At 41.9% G+C, this 23,428-nt stretch overlaps 2 long non-coding RNA genes across 2 annotated transcripts; one reads left to right on the forward strand and one right to left on the reverse strand.

Annotated features, from left to right (window-relative positions):
- Positions 1-5,748: 5,748 nt before the first annotated feature.
- On the reverse strand, positions 5,749-8,737 carry LOC146495072 (uncharacterized). The gene is made up of 2 exons (XR_014871634.1): positions 6,624-8,737; positions 5,749-6,545 (listed from the first exon to the last, which is right to left on the reverse strand). It is a non-coding gene; the product is annotated as an uncharacterized LOC146495072 (long non-coding RNA).
- A 3,678-nt stretch (positions 8,738-12,415) lies between these two features.
- Positions 12,416-14,980, forward strand: LOC146495073 (uncharacterized). Its single transcript, XR_014871628.1, has 5 exons — positions 12,416-12,723; positions 13,807-13,863; positions 13,960-14,153; positions 14,276-14,443; positions 14,633-14,980. It is a non-coding gene; the product is annotated as an uncharacterized LOC146495073 (long non-coding RNA).
- Positions 14,981-23,428: the final 8,448 nt, after the last annotated feature.

Consider the following 23,428-nt stretch of genomic DNA (forward strand, 5'->3'; position numbering starts at 1 on the left):
AGATCTGGCATATTGATCTCAGGTTTGATAGCGTATCTGTGGACAGTCAGCTTAAAGAAGAATTTGCAAAGTTCATTGTATTTATTTAAGATAATTTTTGACAGTCACAGCTGTGGCACATAAATTATTTTTATAAGACATTTATCACAGACTATAGACTGACAGGACTACGAGAAACACCTTTTAGTTATTGTTCCTTTTTAGTCGTCTAAAAAAATGTTAATATAAAAGCATAGGTTTATCCGTTTTAAAGACACAGATAATTTAAGACACAATTACACAAGTATATTTCAAGAAGACATTGTAAGCAAACATTTAGGGGCTGTCGTTTCACATGTTGCTCCTCCTATCAAGTGTTAGAGTCACCTTCCAGGTTTCCAGGTCACTTACTCAGTATATGTACTTGGACTGTACAATACATTACATTACAATACATTAAAAATCTTTATTTCTAGACATATAGCACTGACTGGAGTTCATAATTTGAAGCATTAAAAGTCGGATTCTGTAACAAAAAAATAAATGATTGTGATTGTTGATTTCTTGCTAGTTATAAACTTTTACCATTGCATTTACCATCATTGCAGCTTCTGATGATTTCTTTGATTTTAATATTTGTCCAGAGCTTCATCTATAATAACTGTAAGGTTAACAGTACTCTTGTCTGAATTATCTCTGTGTTTATGTGTGTGAGGGAAGACTCTCTAACAGAGTCCCAAAAGTCCAACACATGTTATCCTTTTTAGAGACATAATTTGTGCAGCATATACAGAATCTAACCAAACATTAAAGGATTATTCAGCCTTCTAATCTCTCTAATTTATTGTGTTTTACAATGATGGACATGGTCGTCCATACAGAAGATAATCAGTATTAAGACATCAGTCACAGCTGAATTTCTTTTTAATCTTGCATTAGTCCCACTTGTCCAGCAGATGTCCTTGTTATGTCTTCTGCACATCTTGCTTGTTTGTACGTCTCAACCATGCTTTGACCAGATCATTCAGCCTTCCTTCTTTTATTTAAAACTATGAACCATTTAATCCAGTAGACCATGTAGTGGCGTTATTGCAGCCTTCAACGTGTCATTTTCAGATGGTTGTTTGTTCTGCTTTTTTCCCCCCTTTAGCTTGTGTCACTTTGTGGCTGTATCTTCATCTCCCTGTTTTAATTTTGATGCTGTTTGCAGTCATTAAAATCTCCTTTTTGTTTTTTTGTTTTTTTAATTTTTTTTTGCATCTAACATTTCCAGCTCTAAATGTTAACTAGAAAAAAGTAATAATTAGGCAGAACCCCTTGAAACTCACTTAAAAGTATGTGAAGACAAGATTCCCCCTGGTGAAAAAAAACAAAACGAAAAAACAAACAAAAAACAACAACAATTAGGGAACAGTAAAATCCAATCTCTACAGCCTTAAACAACAAATAATAGTAATAAAATAATATCTAAACCACAGAGAGGAGTATACACTAGAGCAGGAGTGTCGAACTCCAGACCTTGAGGGCCGGTGTCCTGCAAGTTTTAAATATCACCCTGGGTCAACACACCTGAAACAAATGATTAGTTCATTATCAGGCTTCTGGAGAACTTCAAGACATGTTGGCTGTATCCCAATTCAGGGTCTGCAGCCTTAAAGTACGCAGCCTTAACGGTCCACAAGTGCCGCGTACTCAAAGACCACTAAGGCCGGAAGTGAGAGGCTTGTGAAATGGGACGTCTAGCCTCCGTTGCTAGGCAACCCGATTGCTAGGCAACCCGGTTGCTAGGCGGTTGCTAGGCAACCTGGTTGCTAGGCGGTTGCTAGGCTAGGCGGTTGCCAGGCAACCCGGTCGCTAGGCAACCCGGTTGCTAGGCAACGTTTCATACAGCTTTGTTTGACAGAAATGAAGGACAAAATCTTTTGTTCATTTGTGACTGTGAAATCATGATTATTGGGCTTCACTTCTGTACTGAACAGTCATTTAATGAATAACTGGCTTGGTTCAGAATTAATTGTGCGTGTGTCAAAAAAATTCAACACACTGCTTCAGAAGCACTGTGTCGAAGCTTGATTTGTTTGGCCAGAGTCACGTGATCAGTGACGTCCGAAGCTTCATTTAGAACCTAACTGCTTCGGTGTCTGATTCACTGGTTTATAAGGAAGTGAATCATTTGCGGGATTTGTGGAGTGTTTTGATGGTGACAGATAGCAAACCACTGATATTTATACTGAGAGATTTGGAGCGAGCGAGGAATAGAAGAGTTTCTGTCATGTGGGAGTATTTTGAGTTGATTTTGGTCAATCGGGTAGGTTTTCCAGCTTTGTGTTCTTGTTGTTTGCCTTTGTATTGTGCATGTTTAATTTATCTGAAAATGGGAAAAACTTAAAATGTCAAAAATCTGCTTTTTAAAATATAAATATAATTAAATAACTTTAGAAAGACTCCTCCATTGCCGAAGCTGCTGCTTTGAGCTGCGGCCGCAAGGTGGTTGGTGCCTGCCGTGGTGGTAATCCCCGAACCAAATGGTGGACACCAGAGGTGAAGGGAGCCACCAGGCTGAAGAAGGAGTCCTATCGGGCTTGGTTAGCCTGTCGGACTCCGGAGGCAGCCGACAGGTATCGACAGGCCAAGCGGAATGCGGCTCGGGCAGTGGCTGAAGCAAAAACTCGGGTGTGGGAGGAGTTCGGAGAGGCCATGGAAAAAGACTTTCGGACTGCCTCGAAGAGGTTCTGGCAAACCGTCAGGCGTCTCAGGAGGGGAAAGCGGTGCTCTACCTGCACTGTGTATAGTGCTGGCGGAGCGCTGCTGACGTCGACTGAGAAAATTGTCAGGCGGTGGAAGGAATACTTCGAGGACCTCCTTAATCCCACTGACGCGTCTTCCGACGAGGAAGCAGAGTCTGGGGACGAGGGGAATGACCCGCCAATTTCCGGGGGCGAGGTCACTGAGGCAGTTAAACAACTCCTTGGTGGCAGAGCCCCTGGTGTTGATGAGGTCCGCCCCGAGTTCCTGAAGGCTCTGGACGTTGTAGTGCTGTCCTGGTTGACACGCCTCTGCAATGTTGCGTGGAGATCAGGGGCAGTACCCGTGGATTGGCAGACCGGGGTGGTGGTCCCCATCTTTAAGAAGGGGGACCGGAGGGTGTGTTCCAACTACAGGGGGATCACACTCCTCAGCCTCCCCGGGAAAGTCTATGCCAGGGTGCTGGAAAGGAGAGTTCGTCCGCTAGTCGAACCTCTGATGCAGGAGGAACAATGCGGTTTTCGTCCTGGTCGCGGAACACTGGACCAGCTCTTCATCCTCTCGAGGATACTTGAGGGTGAATGGGAGTTTGCCCAACCAGTCTACATGTGTTTTGTGGACTTGGAGAAGGCATTCGACCGTGTCCCTCGGGGTGTCCTGTGGGAGGTGTTGCGGGAGTATGGGGTGTCTGGCCCATTGCTACGGGCCATTCGATCCCTATACAACCATTGCAAGAGCTTGGTTCGCATTGCCGGCAATAAGTCGGACTCGTTCCCGGTGGGTGATGGGCTCCGCCAGGGCTGCCCTTTGTCACCGGTTCTGTTCATAATTTTTATGGACAGGATTTCTAGGCGCAGCCAAGTGGCGGAGGGCTTTCGCTTTGGTGGCCTCAGGATCTCATCTCTGATCTTTGCGGATGATGTGGTTCTGTTGGCTTCATCGGGTGAGGGCCTCCAGCTCGCACTGGAGCGGTTCGCAGCCTAGTGTGAAGCAGCGGGAATGAGGATCAGCACCTCCAAATCTGAGGCCATGGTTCTCAGCTGGAAAAGGGTGGAGTGCCCACTCCGGGTCGGGGATGAGGTCCTGCCCCAAGTGGAGGAGTTCAAGTATCTCGGGGTCTTGTTCGCGAGTGATGGGAGAAGGGAGCCGGAGATCGACAGACGGATTGGGGCTGCAGCTGCAGTAATGCAGACGCTGCACCGGTCCGTCGTGGTGAAGAGGGAGCTGAGTGTAAAAGCGAAGCTCTCAATTTACCGGTCGATCTACGTCCCTACCCTCACCTATGGCCACGAGCTGTGGGTAGTGACCGAAAGGACGAGATCGCGGATACAAGCGGCGGAAATGAGCTTCCTCCGAAGGGTGGCTGGCATCTCCCTTAGAGATAGGGTGAGAAGTTCGGCCATCCGGGAGGGGCTCAGAGTAGAGCCGCTGCTGCTCCACATCGAAAGGAGCCAGCTGAGGTGGTTTGGGCATCTGACAAGGATGCCCCCTGGGCGCCTCCTGGGTGAGGTGTTCCAGGCATGTCCCACCGGGAGGAGGCCCCGGGGCAGACCCAGGACACGCTGGAGAGATTATATCTCTCGGCTGGCCTGGGAACGCCTTGGTGTTCCCCCGGATGAGCTGGAGGAGGTGGCTGGGGAGAGGGAGGTCTGGGCCTCTTTGCTTAGGCTGCTGCCCCCGCGACCCGGCCCCGGATAAAGCTAATGAAGATGGATGGATGGATAGAAAGACTCCCATTTGACTCTTTACATTTAATGTTATAAAAAAATATTTTTTATTTTTTAAATAATCTTAAACTGTTAGTCTGCAAAATGTGCAGCAATTTAATTTATTTATCCTCTTTAGCTGATAGTTTGTGAGGCCCAGGTAGACTGTATAACTGCATCTCTACCAGTTTTTCTGCACTCCAGGCTCTTCTGTTCCATGTGAGGGGATTTTCCTTAAGGCAGGAGAAATTATCTCCATGAAAAGAAACAGGTTCGGCCATCGCACAGTGGAACAAATTTTCTTCTTAAATAAAGGTTTAAAAGGGTTACCTTAAATGCATCATGTTGTAATTTGCAAGTTCATAAGCATTTTCAAGCAGAGGCCTGACCTGTCTCCCCAATGGGATGTTTGTGTATTGTATGTACAGTCGGCAAGGTCTGTCATCTCGGTTGTGGGCAAAAGACCTGCAACTGACAAATAAAGGCTATCTCATCATCTCATTTTCCCTTTCCAGTTCACAATCAATTCTACCCCCAGGTCAAAAATATGTATAGGAAAATTTCCCTAATATAATATTATTTATAAATATACCCCTCCGGCGATTAACTGAAGTACATGGAGGCGGGACCTCACAGCAGAAGCATACTCCATAATGTGTTGTACCAGGGGCGATTCTAGGATCAGAGCTTTGGGGGGGCTGAGCACCCAGAGAGCTGCCCAGCCAGGCAAGATGGCTTTACTCGTCACAATGAGACTTCTTCCCTGTCTCTGTCAGTCCCTGCATCCTTAAATGTCTCCAGTTGTCCCTAGTTCCCTCTGACTGTCTCCTTGGTGCATTTATGATGAATGATGATCATAGTGAGTAAGAAGTAAACTGAGCGCATTTCTTGGACAGAGATTCACTTTTAATGTGTATGTATAATACAATACAGATATATAAAAATACACTCCAAAAATAGAGTCCTTGAAATGTACAAATCTAGAAAATATTGATAAAAAATTATAAAAATGGAGGCAACTTTGCCTATGTGTCATGATTCTGGGTCTTTTGACCCAGCGTTTTAAGTTTGAGTTTATTTTGTTCATTAGGTTATCTAAGTTCATTTGTTTATTAGATTGCCCTTGTGTGTCCAACCCCTGTTAAGTCTCCCTTGTCCTTCATGTGCTTCATGTCTGTGTTTCTTATGTTGTCATGTTTGCGTTTCATTATGTTTCCCATTTTATTTTGAAAGAGGTCCTGTGTTCCTGCATTTTTTTTTACTCTTCCCCTGTGGCGTTGTTATGTTCATGTTGTGTCTACTGTGCCTTTCTGTTCCATGTTTCAGGTCCCTATGTTCTGTCTCCCCAGTCTGTTAAGTTTACATGTCTTGAGTTCCGTCAGTGTGTTTCCTGTTTTACTTTCACAGTCTGTCCTATGTTAATGTTTCTAGTTTTGCTTCCCTTGTCTCGTCCTGCCTAATTACTCCCAGCTGTGCTCTCCTCCTGTGGCTCATTCCCCCTCGTTATCCCTCAGTGTATTTAAGCCCCATGTTTCTCTTTGTCAGTGTTGCGTCCTCCCTCATAGCTAGGGATGGGTATTGATAAGATTTTCACGATTCCGATTCCATTTTCGATTCTGTTTAACGATTCGATTCTTTATCGATTCTCTTATCGATTCTCTTATCGATTATTTTTTTTTAAAAAAAGGAGAACACTAAGGTCAATTAGCTTAGATCTTTGTTTTATATCTTCTCTTTGAACAAGAAAGAAATTTAGGAGTAACATGGCCTTACAAACCCAACAGTGAGATCTTAACAGATCCAACCTACGGCTCTTCAATGGGGTGTCACAGGGTCCCCAGGAAAAAAAATTGTGAATGTAAAATAATAAAATAAATATTCTTCTGTAGCAATTACACAAGAATATCCAATAATGTCCCTGCCTACAATTAAACACATTCACTTACCGAAAATCGGGGGCATCTGCTGTGGCAAATGGGTGCAAGCCTTTTACCACAAACTTAGTCACTGCTCGGTGACATTCATCTATCCTGGCCTGAAAGGAGACGCTACCGGTAGACTGCAGCGAGAACTGCCAGCATCTGAGCCAGACTCTGTCTGTCTCATCATGGTCACCTAAATGCACAGTAATGGATGGTTTTGTAATAAGGCAGATCGCGCTAACATAATATGCACTGTTAGTTGATTATTTACCTGCCGTATTAACGGGAGAGGACGTGCAAACGTTACCGCTGCTGCTGGGTTGAGATTCACGAGTCCGGAGCAGAATTAAAAACACGACATTTATTTAAGGTTATCGTGCATTTTGTGAGCAAATGCTTTTGCATATTCGTAGTGTTTCCTCCCTTAAATGAAATATCTACTTTGCAAGTATTGCAAGTTGCCCTGTTGTCATCCGTTCTCGTAAAGTATAACCAAACTTTTTAGCGTTTGAGCCGCCATGTTTCCTGCCAGGTAAATGACGCTCCGCAAAGTGGTGACGTCATTCGGGGCGACTGGAATCGATAAGGGAATCGTGTGCAAAAATGGCAAACGATTCCAAGGAATTGAAACAGTGGGAACCGGTTCTCAACAAGAACCGGTTTTCGATACCCATCCCTACTCATAGCTGTGTGATTTTTCCCTCTGGCGCCTTGTGCTTTAGTTTTCCTGGTTTAGTTTTGTATTGTTTTTCGTGTCCCACTCCACACCAGCAATAAAGCTGAGTTTACTTTTTGTCTCTGCGAGTTTGCGTTTGGGTCCTACTCTTGCCTGCACACAGCCGTATTGTGACACTATGGTACAATGTACACAATGTATGAAAAGATCTTTACTGCAGATACTACTATGGCTCTGCAGATTTTTTTCTTTTATTTTAACCTATGTTGCCTCACCTTGAGGTTGGCAAATCAGTTTTGGTGAACTATCTCAAGCATTTTAACAGTTTCTGTTGTGCCTGTCACTATTCCCTGTCTGTTTTCTTACCTGGTTCTTCCTGACCTTGTACTTTCTCCTCACGTTCCCCTCTTTCCTCCTCTCTCCCTCTTTGGACTGACAATCATACACAAATAGATTGTATTCAATTAGATGAAAAAATTACATTAATATGAAAAAAATATATTATTAAGATCACTAATAAAAAAAAGTCCTCTTACAGTTTACTTTCAACCAAAAGGCAAATAACCAAACCACATGAACATCTAATAAAAGATATAAACACTGATCCAACATTATCCTTTATTGACGGATCATTTGTTCTTACACTTTTACCTGAATGTTGTTCCTGGGTTTAATATCGGCACATGCACATATGACAAAATAACCAACTTCTCTCATTCCATTTCAAACAGGACAGTGGCAACAACAGTAGGCTACGGACAATTTTAAGTTTTAGATTTTAAATAGGCTGCATAAATTTCAATGGGAGCAACAGGACGGTCAAATGTTGCTGATTTTACTACAGAGCAGGACGGATTGTAGGGTAGCAAACATCGTCGGAAAACACGTTTTCAACACTGCAGGTTACCTGGGTGTAATGTTTCTCAGCTAAAAGGAAACATGGTCTGACTCCTACCTAAATATATAAAGAGCAACTGAAGGTTAAATGCAGTTAACATGTCCTGTTTTAAGCCAGGCACTTACACCTCCGCTCCGCTGCGTCTAAGCTACCTTCGCTCTGGCAGCAAGGGGCTAGAGCCAGAGTAGGGGAGAGGCGTGTGACAGCAAAGAAATGATTGCTCAAATATAAGTTACCTTACTTTTTCTATGAAGTTTATATGTTTGTAAAAAATAAAGTAAATCATCTGCTCTAAACAGGTTTAAATAGACTCAAGTTTCCTTTTATAATTTTCTTGAAAACATGTTTTTGGGGTGTTTTGCAAAACTGTGAGTTTCCTCAGTTACCCACTTTTTCACTTCACTTAAAAAAACTTGCAGATCTGGCATATTGATCTCAGGTTTGATAGCGTATCTGTGGACAGTCAGCTTAAAGAAGAATTTGCAAAGTTCATTGTATTTATTTAAGATAATTTTTGACAGTCACAGCTGTGGCACATAAATTATTTTTATAAGACATTTATCACAGACTATAGACTGACAGGACTACGAGAAACACCTTTTAGTTATTGTTCCTTTTTAGTCGTCTAAAAAAATGTTAATATAAAAGCATAGGTTTATCTGTTTTAAAGACACAGATAATTTAAGACACAATTACACAAGTATATTTCAAGAAGACATTGTAAGCAAACATTTAGGGGCTGTCGTTTCACATGTTGCTCCTCCTATCAAGCGTTAGAGTCACCTTCCAGGTTTCCAGGTCACTTACTCAGTATATGTATTTGGACTGTACAATACATTACATTACAATACATTAAAAATCTTTATTTCTAGACATATAGCACTGACTGGAGTTCATAATTTGAAGCATTAAAAGTCGGATTCTGTAACAAAAAAATAAATGATTGTGATTGTTGATTTCTTGCTAGTTATTAACTTTTACCATTGCATTTACCATCATTGCAGCTTCTGATGATTTCTTTGATTTTAATATTTGTCCAGAGCTTCATCTATAATAACTGTAAGGTTAACAGTACTCTTGTCTGAATTATCTCTGTGTTTATGTGTGTGTGAGGGAAGACTCTCTAACAGAGTCCCAAAAGTCCAACACATGTTATCCTGTTTTTAGAGACATAATTTGTGCAGCATATACAGAATCTAACCAAACATTAAAGGATTATTCAGCCTTCTAATCTCTCTAATTTATTGTGTTTTACAATGATGCAGGCACGTGCAGAGGGGGGGGCTAGAGGGGCTTGAGCACCCGCCCCTTTCCTGATGGGTGCCCAAAGTGCCCTTTTGTTGAGGCAAATTTTAAAAACATTTTTTTTTTATGTGTGTGTGTGTGCGGAGTCCTGTCTGTGCCCTTCAACAATAATATTTAACTATTAATCACAGTTTTGCTAAATAAAAGGATCTGGCTTGCATCAGTCACATGATCACATTTAACCAATGATCGCCCTTGACGACAGAACGCGCTGGTTACGAGCCGGGAACGAGCTCACAAAGAGCACGCGCATTTTTAGCGGTCCGGAGCTGCAGGAGAAACACCAAGTTAACTCAGAGACACAGACTGATGCGACACAACCAGTAAGTAGGTGTACAGCGTACACTGTAGTGTATAGCACACAGGAGTATTGGCTTATTATGTACACGTTGGTAAGTTGAAACAAACGAGCGTGCTGTGTGTGCAACAGCGTGACATTACCTGTCCTTTTATTAACTGCACAAGTAGTGCTGGTCATAGCTGCTGGCTACCTGTGTAAGGCTGTCATGGGTCTGTAGCTCTGTCACCGTTTTAGGGAACATATTTAGTTTTAAAGTAAGTTTCCGGGCTTTTCCTGCCTTTCTGGAGGGATTATATTTCACTAAAAAAACGATCTAATATGCATGTCCACATAATTATGCATGTCCACATAATTATGCATTATTATAATTATAATATATTAAAAAACACACGCTGTATTTTAAAGAACATACATTAAGAAGCAGATTATATTAGATTCATATTTTAAATAAGACAAAATTTGGATTTTACAGCAGTAAAATGATTGTATCTCTACAGTTTAATAAGCTTTGCCCCTGCACAGAGTGGATAGTGAAACAAATGGAATCATAAATACATTATTTCATATTTCATATTTATTACTTTCCCCTCCTCATTGCTTTATTATTGTAGCTCTAGTAATAAATAATAATGTAAGGATTCTGGATCAGCACCATGATGCCCATAGTATATACAGTATTCTGAAGAAGGTCTAAAATGTCACTGTGTGTGCGTGCATGTGTGTGTTTTATTTAGATGGATTTTTTTTAATTATTACTCATGATATAACATTGTCCAGACATGGCTGCTAAGGACATGAGGAGGAAACAGTAGGAGCTGTGTAAGGCTACTAAAGGCAGGGCTATAACATTTTTCTGTCATCATTTTATTATAGATTAAGTGCGAGAGTTGTTAGGTGTGGATAATTAGATTATAGTTTATTACAATAGCAAGTTGTGCCTTGTTCTCAGATAGACAGCAAGTGGAGAGTGATATATGAGATGATAGGATGGAAGGAAGAAGAGAATCAAAGAGTGATTCACAGGCAGAGCCTAAATTATTTCTCACAGTTTTTGTTGCCTTATGGTTCCAAGCGCTGTCACCAATCTTTGCATTTTGTTATTATCTCATGACACTTGTTTAATCAGCTACCATCTCTCCTGTGGACTTTTTATTGTCTACAGTCTCAGATCAACACAGCCCTGCCCTTCCCATATTAGATTCTTGATGAATGTGTGTTGTTGTTATTCAGCCTGGTTCAATGTGCCCCTTTTTAACTTTGAGCACCCGCCCCTTTAAACCTCTCTGCACGGCCCTGCAATGATGGACATGGTTGTCCATACAGAAGATAATCAGTATTAAGACATCAGTCACAGCTGAATTTCTTTTTAATCTTGCATTAGTCCCACTTGTCCAGCAGATGTCCTTGTTATGTCTTCTGCACATCTTGCTTGTTTGTACGTCTCAACCATGCTTTGACCAGATCATTCAGCCTTCCTTCTTTTATTTAAAACTATGAACCATTTAATCCAGTAGACCATCTTGTAGTGGCGTTATTGCAGCCTTCAACGTGTCATTTTCAGATGGTTGTTTGTTCTGCTTTTTTTTCCCCCCTTTAGCTTGTGTCACTTTGTGGCTGTATCTTCATCTCCCTGTTTTAATTTTGATGCTGTTTGCAGTCATTAAAATCTCCTTTTTGTTTTTTTGTTTTTTTAATTTTTTTTTGCATCTAACATTTCCAGCTCTAAATGTTAACTAGAAAAGAGTAATAATTAGGCAGAACCCCTTGAAACTCACTTAAAAGTATGTGAAGACAAGATTCCCCCTGGTGAAAAAAAACAAAACGAAAAAACAAACAAAAAAAACAACAACAATTAGGGAACAGTAAAATCCAATCTCTACAGCCTTAAATAACAAATAATAGTAATAAAATAATATCTAAACCACAGAGAGGAGTATACACTAGAGCAGGAGTGTCGAACTCCAGACCTTGAGGGCCGGTGTCCTGCAAGTTTTAAATATCACCCTGGGTCAACACACCTGAAACAAATGATTAGTTCATTATCAGGCTTCTGGAGAACTTCAAGACATGTTGGCTGTATCCCAATTCAGGGTCTGCAGCCTAAAAGTACGCAGCCTTAACGGTCCACAAGTGCCGCGTACTCAAAGACCACTAAGGCCGGAAGTGAGAGGCTTGTGAAATTGTACGTCTAGCCTCCGTTGCTAGGCAACCCGATTGCTAGGCAACCCAGTTGCTAGGCAGTTGCTAGGCAACCTGGTTGCTAGGCAGTTGCTAGGCAACCTGGTTGCTAGGCGGTTGCTAGGCTAGGCGGTTGCCAGGCAACCCGGTCGCTAGGCAACCCGGTTGCTAGGCAACGTTTCATACAGCTTTGTTTGACAGAAATGAAGGACAAAATCTTTTGTTCATTTGTGACTGTGAAATCATGATTATTGGGCTTCACTTCTGTACTGAACAGTCATTTAATGAATAACTGGCTTGGTTCAGAATTAATTGTGCGTGCGTACACTGTAAACCCGAATGTTCAAAGTAATTAAATAGATTAAGTAGTGTATACTCAAAGTCTTTAAAAAGTTCTGTTAACTTAAATATGTCAAGTTCGTGTAACATGTTCTTCTTTTTGAGTAAATGAAACTAATAATTTTTGATTGAATTGAACTATTTCTATATTAAGTAAGCATCACTTAAAATCATAACTTAAGCACAACGTAACACAGTTAAGTTAGGACATATAAGAATGGTAAAGTTCTGTTATTTTTGTTGTTTCAAGTAGGTAGGATTTAATAATAAACTCAATTTATGTAGCACATGCTAAAATACAATAAAATCTCAAAGTGTTTCACCAAATAAGTAAAATCAAATAGTCTTAAATGCATTAGTGGAAGACAAAATGTATTTATTTTAATATTCATTGTTTATCAATGTATCCTATATATATATATTTTAATTTTTTCCGTAAGTGTTGAGCAGCTGCAGGAATCAATTTTTATTCCGAGTTAATCTCTGATTCACCCTCCGAAGCGGAAGGCGGCGCTAATGAGCATTATACACTGATCGTTTACCGCTATTTGGAAAAAAAATACGAAACACAGAAGTAGTAAAGGTATATGGGCGGGAAACAGCACCAAAGAGGCAACACGGACGACTGGAGAAAGTTGGACCTAACGGCAGCAACTAGCATCACTGGACTTACAGTAAGTTTTCAATGTTGATATTAGTTTATTGTTAAAATACGAATATTTAGTTGTATTTTGGGTGCGTGTCGAAAAGAATAGCAGAAATGTCCGGTCAGTGTTTTTTATGTGCTTTGCTGCTCTCCCCGAAGGAAACTTTGCGCTTGCAGAGCTAGCATTAAGTTGTTGTAATGAGGGTCGCAGGCTGTTTAAAAAGTTAGATACTACTTGTTCTAGAGGTGGCGCCCGGTGGCCTAGTATGAAACAAAGTGTTTTAATCTCTCTAAATTTTTAAACCCCCTCTCATGACTCAGAATAGTTGGGTCCAAACAAGCCCGTTGTCCCTGCAGTTACACAGCCGAGATACCTGTCTGCAGTGAGAGTGCTTTCAAGCCACTATATTTTAAACTATATGTGCGAATAAGTGGTGCAGGTGTATTAGGCGTTTGAGCGACGGTCTCGATAGGTGTTTTTTTACATATATATCAGTCACTTTACGCAGTAGAATGATCGGGAAACTCATCCTTCTAATACACCTGCTCTGACGAGCCACATTGTTCACAAGCCAGAGTTAGAGGGCCAATGAAAGAGCACTGCACACGCATCGTCTCCTCTCACTTTGCCTAATTAGTGGAATCACTTGTCAATCAACTTCTGCCAACCAATTGGCACTCTTGGATCACTAAGGTCCTAAAAAACAAACCTGTCAATCAAAACAACCAGAATTGTTCGGAGAGAGAAGCAGTGATGAGGAGCCTGACATTTTTGACATTAACTGTGTATGCACATTAAATAATTTCAAATAACATATGTTTGGGGGAACCTCTCATCAGTAAGGCTTTAGTTTGTAGAAATGGCGTTGTTGTTAATTTAACCATGCCGTTAAAGTTCAAGTGCTGCTGCTTGTCTTCAGTATTGTAATATTTGCTCGATGGCTTTAGTATCTTGACTAGAGATGCATTCACACTTTGGGGATTAAATGAAAAGATCATTAACAGGGACAAAATTATAAATGTATAATTATAATAAGTATTTATAATTTGTCACCGTTTGGATGCTTTTTAATTGTTCATCAGTTTATGCCTTTGGATCTCTCTGTTCCAGCTTCAAGAATTAAGACCGAGTCAAGGAAGAGAACTGGGGATGTGATAAAGATACCAGGTAATTCATTTTGTTTGTGAATTCTTCTACCAATCACCGCTCTCGCTCTCTCTCGAGTTGTCTTAAAAACCCCTAAAAAACCAAACTTTCCCCAAGGAAAGGATCCTTCAAGCCTTGACCAGTTGAGGCAAGCAATTGTTGAAGAAGTCAAGAAGGCTGAGAAGAACCTGCCCCTCATTAGAAAGTTGATGGAGACCACATTTCCCCTGCGCAGACAAACCATAGTGATGTCCTGCCCGCCACTGAAGGAGCTCTTGGACCTCTGGCCTGCTCTAAAAATGGAGTCTGAGGTAATATGGATCAGCTCTCTTTAAAATGAAAATTGTAATTCTTACTCATGTGGCAGCTTTTTGCTGCTTTATAAAGGTGTGCGAGATTCTTCAAATTGAACTGTATTGTCCTTCTGCTGTAGTTGTATGCAGAGTTTCAGCGGATTACAAATCAGAACCTGCCCAATACATTCTACGCTGGACTTGACCGCCATCTTCCTCGACTGATGACCTTATTCAGACAGAATGCATCAAAAACTGGGAAGACAGCAGATGCCCTGGCTGAAATTCTAAGAATTCACGATGAACAGGTAATAATAGATTGTTACACATTTCATAGGTTGAACCAGTGGAACATTGGACAGGTTTAATGATTTAAATGAGCGTTTTGAATTTTGCTATTAGTCCACTTTGTGTTTGCTATTTGTCTGACTTTGTGGACATATGTTCTGATTTGACTGTTGTTGTTGTTGTTGTTGAGTAAACTCACCAGTATATAGGAAATCCATGATATCCACACCAAGCACACTACCGTTCTCCACGCCCTTCCTGTCTATCTGCGTGAGGATGTCTCTGGATTTTTCAGAACCTGCACTGTGAGTGTCCTTAAGTATCTAACAGATACTACTGTGTATATAAACAGTGCATCAAAGTACAAACATGTATTTGGATGCACTGTTTGGACTTACCTTTGTTTAGTCTACCCATACGGTTTCCATGTATGGTCTTTTCTGTCTCCTCACTACGAATGAACTGAATTGGTGTTTTGTTGAAAGTGATAAGATGTTTAGTAAAACATTTTCCTGTGTATTTCCTTTAGCTTAGTTTCAGTCAAAGGTCAAAAATATGTATAGGAAAATTTCCCTAATATAATATTATTTATAAATATACCCCTCCGGCGATTAACTGAAGTACATGGAGGCGAGACCTCACAGCAGAAGCATACTCCATAATGTGTTGTACCAGGGGCGATTCTAGGATCAGAGCTTTGGGGGGGCTGAGCACCCAGAGAGCTGCCCAGCCAGGCAAGATGGCTTTACTCGTCACGATGAGACTTCTTCCCTGTCTTTGTCAGTCCCTGCATCCTTAAATGTCTCCAGTTGTCCCTAGTTCCCTCTGACTGTCTCCTTGGTGCATTTATGATGAATGATGATCATAGTGAGTAAGAAGTAAACTGAGCGCATTTCTTGGACAGAGATTCACTTTTAATGTGTATGTATAATACAATACAGATATATAAAAATACACTCCAAAAATAGAGTCCTTGAAATGTACAAATCTAGAAAATATTGATAAAAAATTATAAAAATGGAGGCAACTTTGCCTATGTGTCATGATTCTGGGTCTTTTGACCCAGCGTTTTAAGTTTGAGTTTATTTTGTTCATTAGGTTATCTAAGTTCATTTGTTTATTAGATTGCCCTTGTGTGTCCAACCCCTGTTAAGTCTCCCTTGTCCTTCATGTGCTTCATGTCTGTGTTTCTTATGTTGTCATGTTTGCGTTTCATTATGTTTCCCATTTTATTTTGAAAGAGTTCCTGTGTTCCTGCATTTTTTTTTACTCTTCCCCTGTGGCGTTGTTATGTTCATGTTGTGTCTACTGTGCCTTTCTGTTCCATGTTTCAGGTCCCTATGTTCTGTCTCCCCAGTCTGTTAAGTTTACATGTCTTGAGTTCCGTCAGTGTGTTTCCTGTTTTACTTTCACAGTCTGTCCTATGTTAATGTTTCTAGTTTTGCTTCCCTTGTCTCGTCCTGCCTAATTACTCCCGGCTGTGCTCTCCTCCTGTGGCTCATTCCCCCTCGTTATCCCTCAGTGTATTTAAGCCCCATGTTTCTCTTTGTCAGTGTTGCGTCCTCCCTCATAGCTGTGTGATTTTTCCCTCTGGCGCCTTGTGCTTTAGTTTTCCTGGTTTAGTTTTGTATTGATTTTCGTGTCCCACTCCACGCCAGCAATAAAGCTGAGTTTACTTTTTGTCTCTGCGAGTTTGCGTTTGGGTCCTACTCTTGCCTGCACACAGCCGTATTGTGACACTATGGTACAATGTACACAATGTATGAAAAGATCTTTACTGCAGATTGTCAGGGTGAATTGTTAAATATTGTCATTTTTATGTTTGCCATTTGTACATTGTTTTAATTCTGTGAAAGGAATTCTTTCTGTCCTCCCCTCCCCAGATTCTCGAGGTTCTAGGTGGGGGGCTGTAGGGCTGTAGTCTTTTATCATCCTTGTGCTTTTGATGTAAGCTTCCTGCGTTTACGACCCTTTGGTCAGCAGGAGATCTAACACACACACACACACACACACACACACACACACATTCTCACATAACACACACACAGTGCCTTGTCTTTGTAACCAAGAGGGGTTACGTGGGGAAGGTACGTGTTGTAAACTATTGTTTATTGTGTGAACGTTGCCAATAAAAGGGAGCGAGAGGGGGCAGTCGGGGAGGTCATTTTGTGATGTGCTAAGGTACGGACAAGGCCCCCCTTGCAAGTAAAAAGATCCATCGCTGTTGCCTTGTCTTTCTTTCATGGGAATAAGTTCTGGGATCAGCGGGGTCTGACTTAGACCCAACATTATTTGGTCCTTCGAGCCGGATCCCAAGAAATTTTGCCGCACACTGAGGAGAGAGAGGACACGCCGCAGACTGTCGACAGCCAGGCCGTAGGACGCCTGATAAAGTCTGGAGTGTTAAAGTCGCGACCAGGCCGGCGAGATAGCGTTTGAACTCCCCTCATGGACGGCGACTGACGGGATTCTGGGACTCTCCTGTGAACGAAACGCAACACAACAGTAAGCAAACCGAGAGCGTCTCTATAACCGTGTGAATGAATGTGGAATTCTAGATAGGAATGCGTCACTGAGACTGCGCGGGTTTCACGCGAGTCCAGGGGAGCGCTGGTTGCGCGGTTTCACGCGAACCTAAAACAATAGAGAGCGGCTACGTGACCGTGCGGATTCTCGCAGGTACGTGAGTGCGCCAGCCGTGCGGGAAGGTCGCAGGCTATTAAAGAAATAAACGGCTCCGTAGCTGCGCGGTTTCACGCGGGCACGGGAGTGCGTTGGACTGTGCGTTTCGGACGCAGGTCCATGAGAGCTGTGCGGGAAGGTCGCAGGCTATTAAAGAAATAAACGGCACCGTAGCTGCGCGGTTTCACGCGGGCACGGGAGTGCGTTGGACTGTGTGTTTTGGACGCAGGTCCATGAGAGCTGTGCGGGCAGGACGCAGGCTATTAAAGAAAAGATACGGCTCCGCAGCTGCGCGGTTTCACGCGAGCACAGGAGTGCGTTGGTTGCGCGGGTCCACGCGAACCTAGAGGAAGCGGCTCTGTGACTGTGCGGATAGGTCGCAGGTCCAGAAGCACGCTAGCTGTGCGTGTAGACGCAAGCTGTATGGTTTCTCCACCAATATATAAGGAGGAAAGAGCTCGCCGCGGTATAGAGAGTTTAAGATTATAGGCCTTAAAAAGTGTGTGAATGAACGTATGCGTGTGTGATTGCCAGTAGGTGTACGCAGCCACACAGAAGGAAACCTAAACGGTGTTAACTAATTCTGTGACCTGTTGTGTACACATAGCCTGGATTTTTGAGGTAAGGTGTTACCTGCCGCAAACTTAAAAGAATTGTCATAATGGGGAATAAAATGTGTAAGTCTGCCTTAGAAGGGGATGTAAAATTTATGGAGAAATTTTTACTGGGCAGCACGCAGTATGTAGGTTGTTGATGTGAAAAATATGGATTTGAAGGGACATTAGTGGAAGTTAAGAGTAAAGTGCTTGTAGAAAGAATAGCTGTAAGTGTAGCAGGTAAAACAGGGAAAGTGAAGCAGAGGAAGGAGTTGCAGTTAGCAGTTGCTAAGTTGTGGCTGGAGCAGGCTCAAAAGAGAAGAGAAGCACAGAATGTTAAAAGAGCAATATTGCAAGCAGTAGTTGTGAAACCTGAGGATGAAACCACAGCTCAATCCACTGCAACTACTTTAGAACAACACCGTAGAAAAGCATTAGAAAGAGCAAGAATGTTAGCAGAAAGAAAGGCAGAGAAGAGTGTGAGAGAGCAGAGGCAGAGGAGGAGAAATTAAAGGCTGAGTATGGAGAGGCATTAGGAGCAGCATTGAGTCTAAGACAGACTAGGCAGGGCAGGAAACAGAAAGTAAAGTTAGTGAACACAAACGTTACAACCACATATCCATCCCTGACACAGTTTAAAAAAAACAAAACAAAAAACAGAGAGAGATGTGTGTTGTTTAAGCAAGTGATGAGATTAATGAAAGTGTGATGAGAGAGGAACACGAAAACATACAGAAAATGCATTAACTATACTAACCCTACATACATATACACATACAATGATACTCATGAAGACCAGACAGCACCTTAAGCATGAGATTCTGTTTTTCATCTTGTCCAAGTCACTAGTGAGATGAAAGTGATACATAGACTAGTGGACTGAATATTATAGGAGGACAGATGGTTGCATCATAGAGCAGAAAAACAGAATGCTGATGAGAGGTTTTAGATGAGTGAGCTGATTGTGAGTTTCTGGTGTGTGAAGAAGTTTTAACATGGCACACATTTAGTTAACATGAGAAGAAACTTATTATGTGCTAAGACAACAGGGTTATGCTGTATGTTGTGTGTATGGCTGATTGGATGAATGTTTGAGATTAAACTGGCTGTTGATTTGTCTTTTGTTACTAAGTTGAGCCAATTGGGTTGGTACGATTTATCCCCCTGGCATGAAGAACACGTGTCATGACTTAAACAAGGCCTTTCTTTCCTTTCCTTTCCTTTCCTTTATTTTCTTTATTTCCTTTTATTTTGTTACTTTCATGGTGCACTGAAGTTTTGTTTGATGATCTCTGTTTGAGTAGATCTGCACGATTAGAACCGAAGCGTCGTCGAGAATACTGTTGCAAAGTGAGCTTCTCCAAAATTAAAATGGGCTCAGGAGAAAGCCACTTATTTGGGACAATTAGGAAACAAGTTCCTGTCCAAAAGGATTCAACGAGGAAATCCAGTCTAAATTATTTTTCTTTTTGAAATGACGTCAATTTGCTGAGTGTGGAAACAAATGCGACAATAATTTCCACAATCTGCAAAGAATCACTGAGTGAGAATTTTAAAATAAATGGGGAAGCTGACCAGACTGACTGACTTAACACCATTGTGTGAAGTTAACCCCCACCTGACAAAGGTGTGGATGTATCTCTGTGTGTGTCTCTGTTGCAGGAGCAGAAGGAGACCACAGGAGGAAACTTGGGTCACATGACTATGTGAACTCTGCAAATTTAACCTTTTTAGTTTAAAATGTCTTGTGTCTGTGAATTTACCATGGGAGTGTTATTCACTACCTTATGTTGCTCACAGAGATTACTGTGAGAAAGAGTGTATACACCTGCGCAGCGCTAACATTTACATTTCTTTTACAGCAGATGGTTAATCATGTGATTTGATCATGTGATTTATAGCAGGACACAACTTAATGATGTTTTTCTACCACAGGATTACTGAGATTTTGTGTGAAGGAAACTGGCTATATGTTGATGATGAAATTACACTGTGTTGTTGAGAGAATGTTGGAGAAAATGTGAAAATTACAGGGGAGAAATTAATACAGTTTGAGACATACTGTGATGAGACCATTGTTACTTTTCCACAGTGAGTGTTAACTTTACGACTTTTCACAGCTCCTCTGGAATCTGGATGGCCGACACCTGACCAGGATGAACCGTGTGTTTGGCTAATGTTTGTTTTTCCTTAAGAGTGTTTTTAAAGGATTCAGCAGACAGACAAGTGACAATTGAACAGATGTGCAGTGGTTACAGAATAGTTACATGGGGCTCATTATCTGACCACTATTTGGGCTCATGGTGAGTGACAAACTTAAGGAAAGTCGCTGATTACAATGTGGAATGACATTGAGATGTTCAATGATTTGGAACAAATTATGGGAAAAAGTAGGAGTTTAATGAGTTTAGAATAAACCTGCAATGATACTTGTCTCTGTGATGCTGAATACTTTATTACTCTTATGATCTGCAGTTGGTTGCAAATGTGAGGTTGTTTTAACTTTAAGACTTTGTCTTCTAGGATACAGGCTGAAGCTGCGAGTTAAACAAGCAAAACATTTAATTGCTGACTAATGTTTTTTACACAGGGTTACAGCTTGGAGTGAAGCTGCTCCAAGGGACAAACCCTGGAGATTGTTTTAGGGAGACTGTGCAACATTCTTGTACATGTCTCATTGGGGAGTTGACACATGGCAAAAGCCGTGTGGCGAGAGGAGTGTCATTTTTTTAATTTGTAGATGTCGTGAGGTGCCATAACGAGAAGGAGTGACTGAGAGGATCGCCCACAAGATGGAAGCTGAGGCCTGGAGAGAGTCTTCAGGAGGATCAGAGATCACCTCCAGCACAGCAGCATCGCGCAGAGAGCTGTGCTACTGGGCTTCCAGGAGCGTTGGAACATGAGAACCTGAGGGAGCGTGCCAAGCTCCAAAGAGTGACAGCGCAGAGGAGGTCCAGCGATGGACTTGTGGTTCTGTGAACAGCACAAATGCCAGGTGACTGTAAAATAACTAACAGCACTTGTTCCACAAGTGAAGCCAGTAACTTACTATCCTAAAAGATTAGCTCTAGTTGCTTGTGCTTTACCTCCATGCGTGAGATCAGTATGTGCAGCAGCTTAAGCTGTACAATGTTTCAGGAAATAGTTTATTTCACCTTTTGACATTGTTAGTTCCACATGGGGTAGATGTCTACTACTGCAGACTAAACTTACATTTCTGTCACCTACAAGACACTTGCCTTTAATTTTACTATTACTCTCACAACCATACATAACCATAAAGTGGTGCACAATTCTGAATTTGTCAAACCCTTTTTGCCAACGAAAGAAGAGGGCACTTCTCATGAGTGTAGAGAGCACGTGGAGAAGAAGTGTAAGTCGAGGGATGACTTAAAAGCTGTGCCACTCGTTGAGGGAAAGGTTTGGTTTGTTGATGGTTTGAGTTTTACAACAGCAGAGGGACAGACTAAAACACGTTTTACTATAGTAGACAGTGAGAAAGTTATCTATGCAGGACAACTAACATGTTTCATATTTGCTTGAGCAGCAGAGATGCTAGCTTTAACGGAAACGTGTAAAGCTGCAGAGAGACAATATACCCTGATAGCCAGTGTGCATTTGCTACATTACATTTCCTTGTAGTGCAGTGAGTGAGACGAGGTGTGACAACCTCTACAGGGAAACCTGTAGAACACACCAAACTCTTGAAAAATCTGCTGGAGGCAGTGTTATTAACCAGTGGAATTGCCGTTTGTAAATGTGCAGCACACATGTGAGGGAAAGATCCAGTTGCATTAGGGAAGGCTTTTGCTGATAACATCGCAAAAGAGGCAGCTTTAGTAGAACATGGTGTTAACATTTTAGCAGTACAACATCAGCAGACATGTAGGGCCACTCACCTACAGCAGGAAAACAGCTGTGACTTACAGAAGGAGCGAGCTTGCAGGTTGGTGTTTATCATCTGTGTGATAAACCAATACTGCCTAATAATTTGTACAAGACTGCTGCTGTTTTGAGCCATGGGCTTTGCAATGTCTCCACAGGGGGGATGATGGCAGCAGTAGTTTATTCTCACTCTAGGATTATTAAATACTTAAAAAAAAAATTGCATTTGCAGGCAGAGAGAACTAATAGAACAGTAAAGTTAAGACTTAGGAAGACAGGCAGGACATGGTTAGATGGTATAGAATTAATTAAGATATACACGAGGATTCCTCCAACAGAGAATGGTCTGACTCTTTGAGATTATCTATGTTAGAGCATTTAGAGTTCTAGTCTTCTGTAGTGATGATAGAAAAACAGAAGAGAGAGCATATTAGCAGATTAGATGCTTGAAATGTTTAAAAGTAAAGTAGTCATGAGAACAAATGATCTGCCAGATGATTCTGTTTCTCCGCAGGAGCAGAGTCTGAAGTCTGGAGATTGGATGTTGATAAGGCCATGGAGAGGAAGTGCTGGTCCAGTCCGCGGTGGAAGGTTTCTATCGGGTGCTGCTGACAACGACCACAGCAGTGAAGATTGCCGGAAGGAATACATGGATACATCAAGCGCACTGCAAGAAGGTGACACACATCCAGGCCAGTTCAGAGTAAGTGGCAGGAAGACCGGGTACAAAGGGGGGGGAAAGCCTCCAGGGCCCCTCGTCTCAATCCAGTGAAGAAACCAACTGAGCCACAGGTACTCATCAGAATGGCTGGAAATGTGCTGTGCATCTTCTTGAGCCTGTGGACCCAGAGTGGGATGACAGGGAGCGCACTGGGACAGAGCAAACCACACCCAGTACCCGCATGGGTTTTCAACAACTACTGGTGGCAGTTTAAGAACACAACCACTCACCTAAAGAACGAGACCAATGGTTATGCTTGTGATGCCATTGGCTACGCATTCTTCTGGACTGTGGCCATATAGCATCACTGAGAGCGAGACAGTTTGTTTGGTTGCCTTAGCAACACATCCAGGAGTAAACGTACTTAGAACACTGCCAACTTTTCAACTGCTCTGAACCTGAATGGACGGTTGATTCACCAGTAGCCGGGAAGGTGAACTGCTCTGGTACGACAGACCTGCTAGTCTGACTCAAAGAATATGACTCGCTGCAGGACATTGAACAGCTAAACGAACTGGAAACAGGCCGATTGCCTATGTGCATAAAGGACAATGGATTAGTCCAAGTTGAAGATTTACCATGGAATTTGTGCAACATCACCTATTCTTTTGTCTTCTGCAAGAAGGATGTAAACAGAGAAGCCTTTTGTCTACATTTACATCATGAACACGTGAGGTTTTGAGCCAAGAAGATCAGAACAGCTTGATCCAATTTCCTTTACAAAGCTTTCTCTGTGGTGACAACAGGACAGGAGAAGAGTTGTAAATGCAGATAACTCACCAGTTGACTCTAACCCCCACAGGATGCCTACAGTGAGATTTGGGGGGTTGATAGGAGTCATAAAAAGGAGTGTTGACCAGGCTACAGCTTTGAAGTTAGCTGAGAGCCACATGGACAAACAATGAAGTCAACTGATGTGTTTGAATGCATATGTCTGTATACAGTTGGATTGTAGTGACATATGATTTTTGAGAATGATGATTTTTCTTGTTTGACTTTTGATATTCAGTTGTTTACTTGCAGAAATACATAATGAATTACATGACAGGTGTAGATGCACCATAAGGCTGGATAGGTTGGTTAATGTCTGGTCCTTGGTGGCATCCTCTTTTGAAAATATT

The sequence above is a fragment of the Neolamprologus multifasciatus genome, chromosome 20 (assembly GCF_963576455.1).
Source record: "Neolamprologus multifasciatus chromosome 20, fNeoMul1.2, whole genome shotgun sequence".
Taxonomy (NCBI): Eukaryota; Metazoa; Chordata; class Actinopteri; order Cichliformes; family Cichlidae; genus Neolamprologus; species Neolamprologus multifasciatus.